General features: G+C 44.8%; 3 pseudogenes; all 3 read right to left on the bottom strand.

Annotated features, from left to right (window-relative positions):
• Positions 1–3,076: 3,076 nt before the first annotated feature.
• Positions 3,077–3,895, bottom strand: LOC142849021 (chromatin target of PRMT1 protein pseudogene; annotated as a pseudogene).
• A 3,375-nt stretch (positions 3,896–7,270) lies between these two features.
• LOC142849020 (chromatin target of PRMT1 protein pseudogene) lies at positions 7,271–8,089 on the bottom strand (annotated as a pseudogene).
• A 3,359-nt stretch (positions 8,090–11,448) lies between these two features.
• Positions 11,449–12,267, bottom strand: LOC142849019 (chromatin target of PRMT1 protein pseudogene; annotated as a pseudogene).
• Between the last annotated feature and the right edge of the window lie 2,977 nt (positions 12,268–15,244).

The raw sequence follows: 15,244 nt of genomic DNA, 5'->3' as shown, positions 1-15,244 counted from the left end.
GGGGTGGGACTAAAGGCCTGCACCAATGGGATTAGAGTGTGTGTTAGGGTGTGGCTACTGGGATTAAAGGTGTGTGTTTCTAAATCTGCTCATTAGGCTGATCCATGGCACTCTTTTACTCTCAGATCTTTAGGTAATCTTTATTTATTAAAATACTATTGAAATGTCACTATTTTCCCACTTTCTATGTAAGAGAAAAAGAGAAGGCTATAACGAATATGAGCATATACAATAAGTACAGGCAATAAATACATCAACAATGCCCCATCCATTTGTGTTTGACAAATTCAGAGAAAGATTTCACCTCTATCCTATCTGTTTGGGTTCAAAGTTTTCTCCCGAATTGATTTTCTATCGTAATTTGCTTTCTTTTTCTGGAAAACTAGAGCTGTAGCTATCAAATCCTCAACTCCCTCAGAGACCCAAGAAGGAAATAACAGGAACTGAGTAAGCAGGAGGCACAAGCAGGCGACTTCCAAACCATGCAATGACAGAAAACGACTGTCTGCCCGTACAGTAACCCAAACCGAGTTTCTGGTGGCATCGGGGCATCCATCTTCAGCCTTCAGGCCTAGCATATTCGACAGGCTTTTCTGTGAGGGAGGATATTCTGTGTCCTGCTTGTCTTTAGGACAATGTCATGTAGGCAGTTGAGACAAGGGCATGTTTTGCCCGATGGCTTCCTTTTTGCCACAGAGAAAGTAAACTCCATGTGCAGTTTCTTCCATGTCCATTATCTTCTCAGAAGAAGATTGCAGCTGCAAGAAGCAGACATGTCTCATTGTCACAAAGAGAAGTGTACAAGGAGCTCTGGGCTGCGAGCCTGCCGCCTGGCTCCCAGCCGCCTGGCCAGCTTATGCCCCGAAATAACAACACACAAACTGCATTCTTTTAAACGCTGCTTGGCCCGTTAGTTCTAGCCTCTTATTGCCTAATCTCACATCTTGATTAACCCATTTCTAATAATCTGTGTTGCACCACCATGTGGAGGCTTACCGGGAAAGATTCAGCACGTCTGACCTGGCGGCTGGCTCCATGGCGGCTGCCCTGGAGAGGAGAGGCATGGCGTCAGGCTCACTTCCCTTCTTCCCAGCATTCTGTTCTGTCTACTCCTCCCACCTACGTCTGACCTTTCAGGCCAAGCAGTTTCTTTATTAATTATTCAATGAAAGCAACAGATAGACATGTGATCTTCACACATCAGAGAACAACCAAGGTTATTAAAACATTTTAATTGCCATATTCTGGAGATCTCTGAAGTGTTTGAAAATGACCTATCCTTCTAAATTATCTTTGTTTCATCTTGAAAATATACCTAGTATGACTATGAGTTCAATTGTACTAGGTGATTAACTACTAACCTATATTTCTTTATTATATTAAACAGTTAATTGATAATAAGAATTTTCAAAGTCTAGAAATTTATATTAATTTATATTAAATGAGCTGTAGAGGTACAATAGCTCACACAAGCATGGAAATGTATGTAGAGCATGTTTTACTAAAATTGACCTCAAGTTTGAATCAATATACAAAATTTGTATACAGTATACAATACTAAACCAATGCAAAACACTTAAAACAAATAGGTGCTAAAAACTGGATCAATAAACTTTTTTATTTTTTTTCATTTTATCTCTCTTCTCTCTGTGTCTCTCTCTGTCTCTCTCTCTGTCTGTCTCTGTCTCTCTCTCTGTCTCTCTCTCTGTCTCTCTCTGTCTCTCTCTCTCTGTCTCTCTCTCTCTGTATCTGTCTCTGTCTCTCTCTGTCTCTCTCTATCTTTCTCTCTCTCTCTCTCTCTCTCTCTCTCTCTCTCTCTCTCTCTCTCTGTCTCCTTCTACTTCACCGTCGTTGGTTTTTGAGCCAGGGTTTCTGAGTAGCAATAGAACCTGTCCGGGAACTTGCTCTGTAGACCAGGCTGACCTTGAACTCATTAAGACCAGCCTGCTTCTGCCTCCCAAGCGTAGGGATTCAATTGATTGCCACCAACGCCCAGACTTTGTTTTTCAAAACAAAAACTTTGGATCTAACCAAATATGCTTTGTTTAGAGTTTCCCTAAGCATTATCCATAATAAATTGTAACTAACACATTACACGAAAACCAACATCCATAATCCATTTTTGGGTGGAGGGAAGAAATGTGCATAGTTTTCTAGGCTACTTCCTAATGATTGGGTGCTGATAAAATTTTTTGAATGAGACAACAGTTTGTTATAACGAGCCAGATAAATGGATTCCGCTGAAACTGAACAGCTGACAAATTATTGTTAAAATTAAACCTTCAAGAGGTTAAAAAAAAGCGATTTTTGTAGATTGAACCAAGACTGGTTCTGGACATAGGTAACTGCACGTCTGCAGTTAGGTTGTAAAGCTTCTCCTAGCCGAGTGTCTTTGGCGACCACTAATGGCTTCTGTTTCACTAAATGTGAAAAAATCTCTTGGAAATGACACAAAGGCCAAATAAGTTAAAAAATGTTATTTTAGGGTGGAAATTCTACACATCCAGCTCAGCATGTCCTATGCAATGTCAAAGACTAAATCAAAGTGGCTACAACGTGTACGCCGTTCCTGACTCAGGAGCACTATCAACATTTCCAAATTACCCCCTTCACCATCAACATAGCACACACACCTTCAGTTTAGCTGTGAGCACACAGCTCTTAAGGAAGGTGTAGAACTCTAACCCAGAGAGCTCCCATCAGTGAGAACTCTGGCTGCTTCTGGGAACTCTTTCTGGGATCATAAAGGTGATTAGAAGAAATATTAAACTATCGGCGTATACAGCAGGTGAGGCAGAGACTGGAAAAAAGTTCTCCTCACAGGGCCAACGCATTCCTGCTTAAACCCAAGTCTGGGTGACTGGATAAACAACAAAACAAACTCAGGCGAATCAAGGGAAAATGGGGTTTATTTCACAGAGCATCGAAAGGTAAACAGAACAGGCGAAAGGCACCCACTGGTGGCAAGGGAGTCCACAACCCATGGTGTGAGTCCTTCCGGCCTCAGTCAGGGTCCTTCTCATGGGTGCTCAAGGCTATTTCTTCATAGGCACAGCTGTGGTGATTTCCCGAGAGTCTAAGAGGCAGGCAGGCAGGCTTCAGTTTCAGAATCTGCCTCTGCCATGTAGGCATCCAGCTCAGCATCCAGGCGTGCTCTAGTGTTGGACATGTATGCATCCAGTTCTTTGTCCAGCTGCTCCTTGGTCAATGCAGGGCGAGTGCGGGCACCTCTTCCTCGACCACGGCATCCAAAGTTCCCTCTTCCCCGACCTCCTCTGCCTCGACCACGGCATCCAAAGTTCCCTCTTCCCCAACCTATCACAGCCAGACCTCTACCACCGATTCCGCCACGACCCATAGCTGCACGCCCTCGGCCCCTTCTCCCAGGACCTCCACGACCTGGAACAGCACCACCTCTTGAGTCCATTTGTGGGGCAGCAAAGTCTTGTTCACCTCGGAGGAGCGGGCTTCGACCTTGGAATGACAACCCGCCCCTTGGCAGGCTTCTGGTGGCAAGTCCCCCACGTAGTCCTCCCCTTCCTCTTCCTCTTTCACTTCCTCGTCCTCGGCGAAAGCCTCCCTGGATTTTGGGTAGGCCTCGTCCTCCAATTGCTCCCCTGGACAGGTCACCTCTGGGTAGGCCTGAGGGAGCCTGGATGTTCCTCTTGTTACCCAGGCGCTGCTTAAGTTTTAATGCTGCCCGGACAGAGGGTCTATTCTCCATCTGCTGGGCCAGTCTTCTGTTTCTGGCGCTGCCTTGCAGCTGCTGCTGCAGCGAAGCCCGAATAGTCGCTGGCGTGGACTGTTTGTTCTCCACCAGACTAGTAAAGCGCTCATTTAGAGACAACTTGGGGGTTCTTATTAGCACCACACTTCGCCCTGACTGTGCATCCATCTTCAGGTCCTGAGAATCGAAGGAGATGGACCTCAGGGCTCCTCTCGCGGACGCTGTGGGCGGGTTTGCTGAATCTGAGCTGACAAGAACCACTCGGATTTATTTGCTGGGTGCTTGGGTTAGGCGCTTGCCTAAAGGGTATGATGCGAAGCTCACTCCTGGTCGCGTGGCTATCTAGTCCACCGACACTTCTGCTTGTCCGGCCCACCCTCTCCTTCCTTTCCTTTGTGCTAGTCCGTGCTGCCAATCCAGGAATCTCACAATGAGACTGTGTCTGAGAGAGGTCTCCACGCCTTTTTATATTCTCCTCTAGGGGTGGGACTAAAGGCCTGCACCAATGGGATTAGAGTGTGTGTTAGGGTGTGGCTACTGGGATTAAAGGTGTGTGTTTCTAAATCTGCTCATTAGGCTGATCCATGGCACTCTTTTACTCTCAGATCTTTAGGTAATCTTTATTTATTAAAATACTATTGAAATGTCACTATTTTCCCACTTTCTATGTAAGAGAAAAAGAGAAGGCTATAACGAATATGAGCATATACAATAAGTACAGGCAATAAATACATCAACAATGCCCCATCCATTTGTGTTTGACAAATTCAGAGAAAGATTTCACCTCTATCCTATCTGTTTGGGTTCAAAGTTTTCTCCCGAATTGATTTTCTATCGTAATTTGCTTTCTTTTTCTGGAAAACTAGAGCTGTAGCTATCAAATCCTCAACTCCCTCAGAGACCCAAGAAGGAAATAACAGGAACTGAGTAAGCAGGAGGCACAAGCAGGCGACTTCCAAACCATGCAATGACAGAAAACGACTGTCTGCCCGTACAGTAACCCAAACCGAGTTTCTGGTGGCATCGGGGCATCCATCTTCAGCCTTCAGGCCTAGCATATTCGACAGGCTTTTCTGTGAGGGAGGATATTCTGTGTCCTGCTTGTCTTTAGGACAATATCATGTAGGCAGTTGAGACAAGGGCATGTTTTGCCCGATGGCTTCCTTTTTGCCACAGAGAAAGTAAACTCCATGTGCAGTTTCTTCCATGTCCATTATCTTCTCAGAAGAAGATTGCAGCTGCAAGAAGCAGACATGTCTCATTGTCACAAAGAGAAGTGTACAAGGAGCTCTGGGCTGCGAGCCTGCCGCCTGGCTCCCAGCCGCCTGGCCAGCTTATGCCCCGAAATAACAACACACAAACTGCATTCTTTTAAACGCTGCTTGGCCCGTTAGTTCTAGCCTCTTATTGCCTAATCTCACATCTTGATTAACCCATTTCTAATAATCTGTGTTGCACCACCATGTGGAGGCTTACCGGGAAAGATTCAGCACGTCTGACCTGGCGGCTGGCTCCATGGCGGCTGCCCTGGAGAGGAGAGGCATGGCGTCAGGCTCACTTCCCTTCTTCCCAGCATTCTGTTCTGTCTACTCCTCCCACCTACGTCTGACCTTTCAGGCCAAGCAGTTTCTTTATTAATTATTCAATGAAAGCAACAGATAGACATGTGATCTTCACGCATCAGAGAACAACCAAGGTTATTAAAACATTTTAATTGCCATATTCTGGAGATCTCTGAAGTGTTTGAAAATGACCTATCCTTCTAAATTATCTTTGTTTCATCTTGAAAATATACCTAGTATGACTATGAGTTCAATTGTACTAGGTGATTAACTACTAACCTATATTTCTTTATTATATTAAACAGTTAATTGATAATAAGAATTTTCAAAGTCTAGAAATTTATATTAATTTATATTAAATGAGCTGTAGAGGTACAATAGCTCACACAAGCATGGAAATGTATGTAGAGCATGTTTTACTAAAATTGACCTCAAGTTTGAATCAATATACAAAATTTGTATACAGTATACAATACTAAACCAATGCAAAACACTTAAAACAAATAGGTGCTAAAAACTGGATCAATAAACTTTTTTATTTTTTTTCATTTTATCTCTCTTCTCTCTCTGTCTCTCTCTGTCTGTCTCTGTCTGTCTCTGTCTCTCTCTCTGTCTCTCTCTGTCTCTGTCTCTCTGTCTCTCTCTCTCTGTATCTGTCTCTGTCTCTCTCTGTCTCTCTCTATCTTCTCTCTCTCTCTCTCTCTCTCTCTCTCTCTCTCTCTCTCTCTCTCTCTCTGTCTCCTTCTACTTCACCGTCGTTGGTTTTTGAGCCAGGGTTTCTGAGTAGCAATAGAACCTGTCCGGGAACTTGCTCTGTAGACCAGGCTGACCTTGAACTCATTAAGACCAGCCTGCTTCTGCCTCCCAAGCGTAGGGATTCAATTGATTGCCACCAACGCCCAGACTTTGTTTTTCAAAACAAAAACTTTGGATCTAACCAAATATGTTTTGTTTAGAGTTTCCCTAAGCATTATCCATAATAAATTGTAACTAACACATTACACGAAAACCAACATCCATAATCCATTTTTGGGTGGAGGGAAGAAATGTGCATAGTTTTCTAGGCTACTTCCTAATGATTGGGTGCTGATAAATTTTTTGAATGAGACAACAGTTTGTTATAACGAGCCAGATAAATGGATTCCGCTGAAACTGAACAGCTGACAAATTATTGTTAAAATTAAACCTTCAAGAGGTTAAAAAAAAGCGATTTTTGTAGATTGAACCAAGACTGGTTCTGGACATAGGTAACTGCACGTCTGCAGTTAGGTTGTAAAGCTTCTCCTAGCCGAGTGTCTTTGGCGACCACTAATGGCTTCTCTTTCACTAAATGTGAAAAAATCTCTTGGAAATGACACAAAGGCCAAATAAGTTAAAAATGTTATTTTAGGGTGGAAATTCTACACATCCAGCTCAGCATGTCCTATGCAATGTCAAAGACTAAATCAAAGTGGCTACAACGTGTACGCCGTTCTTGACTCAGGAGCACTATCAACATTTCCAAATTACCACCTTCACCATCAACATAGCACACACACCTTCAGTTTAGCTGTGAGCACACAGCTCTTAAGGAAGGTGTAGAACTCTAACCCAGAGAGCTCCCATCAGTGAGAACTCTGGCTGCTTCTGGGAACTCTTTCTGGGATCATAAAGGTGATTAGAAGAAATATTAAACTATCGGCGTATACAGCAGGTGAGGCAGAGACTGGAAAAAAGTTCTCCTCACAGGGCCAACGCATTCCTGCTTAAACCCAAGTCTGGGTGACTGGATAAACAACAAAACAAACTCAGGCGAATCAAGGGAAAATGGGGTTTATTTCACAGAGCATCGAAAGGTAAACAGAACAGGCGAAAGGCACCCACTGGTGGCAAGGGAGTCCACAACCCATGGTGTGAGTCCTTCCGGCCTCAGTCAGGGTCCTTCTCATGGGTGCTCAAGGCTATTTCTTCATAGGCACAGCTGTGGTGATTTCCCGAGAGTCTAAGAGGCAGGCAGGCAGGCTTCAGTTTCAGAATCTGCCTCTGCCATGTAGGCATCCAGCTCAGCATCCAGGCGTGCTCTAGTGTTGGACATGTATGCATCCAGTTCTTTGTCCAGCTGCTCCTTGGTCAATGCAGGGCGAGTGCGGGCACCTCTTCCTCGACCACGGCATCCAAAGTTCCCTCTTCCCCGACCTCCTCTGCCTCGACCACGGCATCCAAAGTTCCCTCTTCCCCAACCTATCACAGCCAGACCTCTACCACCGATTCCGCCACGACCCATAGCTGCACGCCCTCGGCCCCTTCTCCCAGGACCTCCACGACCTGGAACAGCACCACCTCTTGAGTCCATTTGTGGGGCAGCAAAGTCTTGTTCACCTCGGAGGAGCGGGCTTCGACCTTGGAATGACAACCCGCCCCTTGGCAGGCTTCTGGTGGCAAGTCCCCCACGTAGTCCTCCCCTTCCTCTTCCTCTTTCACTTCCTCGTCCTCGGCGAAAGCCTCCCTGGATTTTGGGTAGGCCTCGTCCTCCAATTGCTCCCCTGGACAGGTCACCTCTGGGTAGGCCTGAGGGAGCCTGGATGTTCCTCTTGTTACCCAGGCGCTGCTTAAGTTTTAATGCTGCCCGGACAGAGGGTCTATTCTCCATCTGCTGGGCCAGTCTTCTGTTTCTGGCGCTGCCTTGCAGCTGCTGCTGCAGCGAAGCCCGAATAGTCGCTGGCGTGGACTGTTTGTTCTCCACCAGACTAGTAAAGCGCTCATTTAGAGACAACTTGGGGGTTCTTATTAGCACCACACTTCGCCCTGACTGTGCATCCATCTTCAGGTCCTGAGAATCGAAGGAGATGGACCTCAGGGCTCCTCTCGCGGACGCTGCGGGCGGGTTTGCTGAATCTGAGCTGACAAGAACCACTCGGGTTTATTTGCTGGGCGCTTGCCTAAAGGGTATGATGCGAAGCTCACTCCTGGTCGCGTGGCTATCTAGTCCACCGACACTTCTGCTTGTCCGGCCCACCCTCTCCTTCCTTTCCTTTGTGCTAGTCCGTGCTGCCAATCCAGGAATCTCACAATGAGACTGTGTCTGAGAGAGGTCTCCACGCCTTTTTATAGTCTCCTCTAGGGGTGGGACTAAAGGCCTGCACCAATGGGATTAGAGTGTGTGTTAGGGTGTGGCTACTGGGATTAAAGGTGTGTGTTTCTAAATCTGCTCATTAGGCTGATCCATGGCACTCTTTTACTCTCAGATCTTTAGGTAATCTTTATTTATTAAAATACTATTGAAATGTCACTATTTTCCCACTTTCTATGTAAGAGAAAAGAGAAGGCTATAACGAATATGAGCATATACAATAAGTACAGGCAATAAATACATCAACAATGCCCCATCCATTTGTGTTTGACAAATTCAGAGAAAGATTTCACCTCTATCCTATCTATTTGGGTTCAAAGTTTTCTCCCGAATTGATTTTCTATCGTAATGTGCTTTCTTTTTCTGGAAAACTAGAGCTGTAGCTATCAAATCCTCAACTCCCTCAGAGACCCAAGAAGGAAATAACAGGAACTGAGTAAGCAGGAGGCACAAGCAGGCGACTTCCAAACCATGCAATGACAGAAAACGACTGTCTGCCCGTACAGTAACCCAAACCGAGTTTCTGGTGGCATCGGGGCATCCATCTTCAGCCTTCAGGCCTAGCATATTCGACAGGCTTTTCTGTGAGGGAGGATATTCTGTGTCCTGCTTGTCTTTAGGACAATGTCATGTAGGCAGTTGAGACAAGGGCATGTTTTGCCCGATGGCTTCCTTTTTGCCACAGAGAAAGTAAACTCCATGTGCAGTTTCTTCCATGTCCATTATCTTCTCTGAAGAAGATTGCAGCTGCAAGAAGCAGACATGTCTCATTGTCACAAAGAGAAGTGTACAAGGAGCTCTGGGCTGCGAGCCTGCCGCCTGGCTCCCAGCCGCCTGGCCAGCTTATGCCCCGAAATAACAACACACAAACTGCATTCTTTTAAACGCTGCTTGGCCCGTTAGTTCTAGCCTCTTATTGCCTAATCTCACATCTTGATTAACCCATTTCTAATAATCTGTGTTGCACCACCATGTGGAGGCTTACCGGGAAAGATTCAGCACGTCTGACCTGGCGGCTGGCTCCATGGCGGCTGCCCTGGAGAGGAGAGGCATGGCGTCAGGCTCACTTCCCTTCTTCCCAGCATTCTGTTCTGTCTACTCCTCCCACCTACGTCTGACCTTTCAGGCCAAGCAGTTTCTTTATTAATTATTCAATGAAAGCAACAGATAGACATGTGATCTTCACACATCAGAGAACAACCAAGGTTATTAAAACATTTTAATTGCCATATTCTGGAGATCTCTGAAGTGTTTGAAAATGACCTATCCTTCTAAATTATCTTTGTTTCATCTTGAAAATATACCTAGTATGACTATGAGTTCAATTGTACTAGGTGATTAACTACTAACCTATATTTCTTTATTATATTAAACAGTTAATTGATAATAAGAATTTTCAGAGTCTAGAAAGTTATATTAATTTATATTAAATGAGCTGTAGAGGTACAATAGCTCACACAAGCATGGAAATGTATGTAGAGCATGTTTTACTAAAATTGACCTCAAGTTTGAATCAATATACAAAATTTGTATACAGTATACAATACTAAACCAATGCAAAACACTTAAAACAAATAGGTGCTAAAAACTGGATCAATAAACTTTTTTATTTTTTTTCATTTTATCTCTCTTCTCTCTCTGTCTCTCTCTCTGTCTCTCTCTCTGTCTCTCTCTCTGTCTGTCTCTGTCTCTCTCTCTGTATCTGTCTCTCTCTCTGTATCTGTCTCTGTCTCTCTCTGTCTCTCTCTATCTTTCTCTCTCTCTCTCTCTCTCTCTCTCTCTCTCTCTCTCTCTCTCTCTCTGTCTCCTTCTACTTCACCGTCGTTGGTTTTTGAGCCAGGGTTTCTGAGTAGCAATAGAACCTGTCCGGGAACTTGCTCTGTAGACCAGGCTGACCTTGAACTCATTAAGACCAGCCTGCTTCTGCCTCCCAAGCGTAGGGATTCAATTGATTGCCACCAACGCCCAGACTTTGTTTTTCAAAACAAAAACTTTGGATCTAACCAAATATGCTTTGTTTAGAGTTTCCCTAAGCATTATCCATAATAAATTGTAACTAACACATTACACGAAAACCAACATCCATAATCCATTTTTGGGTGGAGGGAAGAAATGTGCATAGTTTTCTAGGCTACTTCCTAATGATTGGGTGCTGATAAAATTTTTTGAATGAGACAACAGTTTGTTATAACGAGCCAGATAAATGGATTCCGCTGAAACTGAACAGCTGACAAATTATTGTTAAAATTAAACCTTCAAGAGGTTAAAAAAAAAGCGATTTTTGTAGATTGAACCAAGACTGGTTCTGGACATAGGTAACTGCACGTCTGCAGTTAGGTTGTAAAGCTTCTCCTAGCCGAGTGTCTTTGGCGACCACTAATGGCTTCTGTTTCACTAAATGTGAAAAAATCTCTTGGAAATGACACAAAGGCCAAATAAGTTAAAAAATGTTATTTTAGGGTGGAAATTCTACACATCCAGCTCAGCATGTCCTATGCAATGTCAAAGACTAAATCAAAGTGGCTACAACGTGTACGCCGTTCCTGACTCAGGAGCACTATCAACATTTCCAAATTACCCCCTTCACCATCAACATAGCACACACACCTTCAGTTTAGCTGTGAGCACACAGCTCTTAAGGAAGGTGTAGAACTCTAACCCAGAGAGCTCCCATCAGTGAGAACTCTGGCTGCTTCTGGGAACTCTTTCTGGGATCATAAAGGTGATTAGAAGAAATATTAAACTATCGGCGTATACAGCAGGTGAGGCAGAGACTGGAAAAAAGTTCTCCTCACAGGGCCAACGCATTCCTGCTTAAACCCAAGTCTGGGTGACTGGATAAACAACAAAACAAACTCAGGCGAATCAAGGGAAAATGGGGTTTATTTCACAGAGCATCGAAAGGTAAACAGAACAGGCGAAAGGCACCCACTGGTGGCAAGGGAGTCCACAACCCATGGTGTGAGTCCTTCCGGCCTCAGTCAGGGTCCTTCTCATGGGTGCTCAAGGCTATTTCTTCATAGGCACAGCTGTGGTGATTTCCCGAGAGTCTAAGAGGCAGGCAGGCAGGCTTCAGTTTCAGAATCTGCCTCTGCCATGTAGGCATCCAGCTCAGCATCCAGGCGTGCTCTAGTGTTGGACATGTATGCATCCAGTTCTTTGTCCAGCTGCTCCTTGGTCAATGCAGGGCGAGTGCGGGCACCTCTTCCTCGACCACGGCATCCAAAGTTCCCTCTTCCCCGACCTCCTCTGCCTCGACCACGGCATCCAAAGTTCCCTCTTCCCCAACCTATCACAGCCAGACCTCTACCACCGATTCCGCCACGACCCATAGCTGCACGCCCTCGGCCCCTTCTCCCAGGACCTCCACGACCTGGAACAGCACCACCTCTTGAGTCCATTTGTGGGGCAGCAAAGTCTTGTTCACCTCGGAGGAGCGGGCTTCGACCTTGGAATGACAACCCGCCCCTTGGCAGGCTTCTGGTGGCAAGTCCCCCACGTAGTCCTCCCCTTCCTCTTCCTCTTTCACTTCCTCGTCCTCGGCGAAAGCCTCCCTGGATTTTGGGTAGGCCTCGTCCTCCAATTGCTCCCCTGGACAGGTCACCTCTGGGTAGGCCTGAGGGAGCCTGGATGTTCCTCTTGTTACCCAGGCGCTGCTTAAGTTTTAATGCTGCCCGGACAGAGGGTCTATTCTCCATCTGCTGGGCCAGTCTTCTGTTTCTGGCGCTGCCTTGCAGCTGCTGCTGCAGCGAAGCCCGAATAGTCGCTGGCGTGGACTGTTTGTTCTCCACCAGACTAGTAAAGCGCTCATTTAGAGACAACTTGGGGGTTCTTATTAGCACCACACTTCGCCCTGACTGTGCATCCATCTTCAGGTCCTGAGAATCGAAGGAGATGGACCTCAGGGCTCCTCTCGCGGACGCTGCGGGCGGGTTTGCTGAATCTGAGCTGACAAGAACCACTCGGGTTTATTTGCTGGGCGCTTGCCTAAAGGGTATGATGCGAAGCTCACTCCTGGTCGCGTGGCTATCTAGTCCACCGACACTTCTGCTTGTCCGGCCCACCCTCTCCTTCCTTTCCTTTGTGCTAGTCCGTGCTGCCAATCCAGGAATCTCACAATGAGACTGTGTCTGAGAGAGGTCTCCACGCCTTTTTATAGTCTCCTCTAGGGGTGGGACTAAAGGCCTGCACCAATGGGATTAGAGTGTGTGTTAGGGTGTGGCTACTGGGATTAAAGGTGTGTGTTTCTAAATCTGCTCATTAGGCTGATCCATGGCACTCTTTTACTCTCAGATCTTTAGGTAATCTTTATTTATTAAAATACTATTGAAATGTCACTATTTTCCCACTTTCTATGTAAGAGAAAAGAGAAGGCTATAACGAATATGAGCATATACAATAAGTACAGGCAATAAATACATCAACAATGCCCCATCCATTTGTGTTTGACAAATTCAGAGAAAGATTTCACCTCTATCCTATCTATTTGGGTTCAAAGTTTTCTCCCGAATTGATTTTCTATCGTAATGTGCTTTCTTTTTCTGGAAAACTAGAGCTGTAGCTATCAAATCCTCAACTCCCTCAGAGACCCAAGAAGGAAATAACAGGAACTGAGTAAGCAGGAGGCACAAGCAGGCGACTTCCAAACCATGCAATGACAGAAAACGACTGTCTGCCCGTACAGTAACCCAAACCGAGTTTCTGGTGGCATCGGGGCATCCATCTTCAGCCTTCAGGCCTAGCATATTCGACAGGCTTTTCTGTGAGGGAGGATATTCTGTGTCCTGCTTGTCTTTAGGACAATGTCATGTAGGCAGTTGAGACAAGGGCATGTTTTGCCCGATGGCTTCCTTTTTGCCACAGAGAAAGTAAACTCCATGTGCAGTTTCTTCCATGTCCATTATCTTCTCAGAAGAAGATTGCAGCTGCAAGAAGCAGACATGTCTCATTGTCACAAAGAGAAGTGTACAAGGAGCTCTGGGCTGCGAGCCTGCCGCCTGGCTCCCAGCCGCCTGGCCAGCTTATGCCCCGAAATAACAACACACAAACTGCATTCTTTTAAACGCTGCTTGGCCCGTTAGTTCTAGCCTCTTATTGCCTAATCTCACATCTTGATTAACCCATTTCTAATAATCTGTGTTGCACCACCATGTGGAGGCTTACCGGGAAAGATTCAGCACGTCTGACCTGGCGGCTGGCTCCATGGCGGCTGCCCTGGAGAGGAGAGGCATGGCGTCAGGCTCACTTCCCTTCTTCCCAGCATTCTGTTCTGTCTACTCCTCCCACCTACGTCTGACCTTTCAGGCCAAGCAGTTTCTTTATTAATTATTCAATGAAAGCAACAGATAGACATGTGATCTTCACGCATCAGAGAACAACCAAGGTTATTAAAACATTTTAATTGCCATATTCTGGAGATCTCTGAAGTGTTTGAAAATGACCTATCCTTCTAAATTATCTTTGTTTCATCTTGAAAATATACCTAGTATGACTATGAGTTCAATTGTACTAGGTGATTAACTACTAACCTATATTTCTTTATTATATTAAACAGTTAATTGATAATAAGAATTTTCAAAGTCTAGAAAGTTATATTAATTTATATTAAATGAGCTGTAGAGGTACAATAGCTCAGACAAGCATGGAAATGTATGTAGAGCATGTTTTACTAAAATTGACCTCAAGTTTGAATCAATATACAAAATTTGTATACAGTATACAATACTAAACCAATGCAAAACACTTAAAACAAATAGGTGCTAAAAACTGGATCAATAAACTTTTTTATTTTTTTTCATTTTATCTCTCTTCTCTCTCTGTCTCTCTCTCTGTCTCTCTCTCTGTCTCTCTCTCTGTCTGTCTCTGTCTCTCTCTCTCTGTCTCTCTCTCTGTATCTGTCTCTGTCTCTCTCTGTCTCTCTCTATCTTTCTCTCTCTCTCTCTCTCTCTCTCTCTCTCTCTCTCTCTCTCTCTCTCTGTCTCCTTCTACTTCACCGTCGTTGGTTTTTGAGCCAGGGTTTCTGAGTAGCAATAGAACCTGTCCGGGAACTTGCTCTGTAGACCAGGCTGACCTTGAACTCATTAAGACCAGCCTGCTTCTGCCTCCCAAGCGTAGGGATTCAATTGATTGCCACCAACGCCCAGACTTTGTTTTTCAAAACAAAAACTTTGGATCTAACCAAATATGCTTTGTTTAGAGTTTCCCTAAGCATTATCCATAATAAATTGTAACTAACACATTACACGAAAACCAACATCCATAATCCATTTTTGGGTGGAGGGAAGAAATGTGCATAGTTTTCTAGGCTACTTCCTAATGATTGGGTGCTGATAAAATTTTTTGAATGAGACAACAGTTTGTTATAACGAGCCAGATAAATGGATTCCGCTGAAACTGAACAGCTGACAAATTATTGTTAAAATTAAACCTTCAAGAGGTTAAAAAAAAAGCGATTTTTGTAGATTGAACCAAGACTGGTTCTGGACATAGGTAACTGCATGTCTGCAGTTAGGTTGTAAAGCTTCTCCTAGCCGAGTGTCTTTGGCGACCACTAATGGCTTCTGTTTCACTAAATGTGAAAAAATCTCTTGGAAATGACACAAAGGCCAAATAAGTTAAAAATGTTATTTTAGGGTGGAAATTCTACACATCCAGCTCAGCATGTCCTATGCAATGTCAAAGACTAAATCAAAGTGGCTACAACGTGTACGCCGTTCCTGACTCAGGAGCACTATCAACATTTCCAAATTACCCCCTTCACCATCAACATAGCACACACACCTTCAGTTTAGCTGTGAGCACACAGCTCTTAAGGAAGGTGTAGAACTCTAACCCAGAGAGCTCCCA

The sequence above is a fragment of the Microtus pennsylvanicus genome, chromosome 4 (assembly GCF_037038515.1).
Source record: "Microtus pennsylvanicus isolate mMicPen1 chromosome 4, mMicPen1.hap1, whole genome shotgun sequence".
In the NCBI taxonomy this organism is placed as follows: domain Eukaryota; kingdom Metazoa; phylum Chordata; class Mammalia; order Rodentia; family Cricetidae; genus Microtus; species Microtus pennsylvanicus.
Note: the sequence above shows the minus strand (reverse complement) of the source record. Positions and strands in the feature narration are given on the sequence as shown.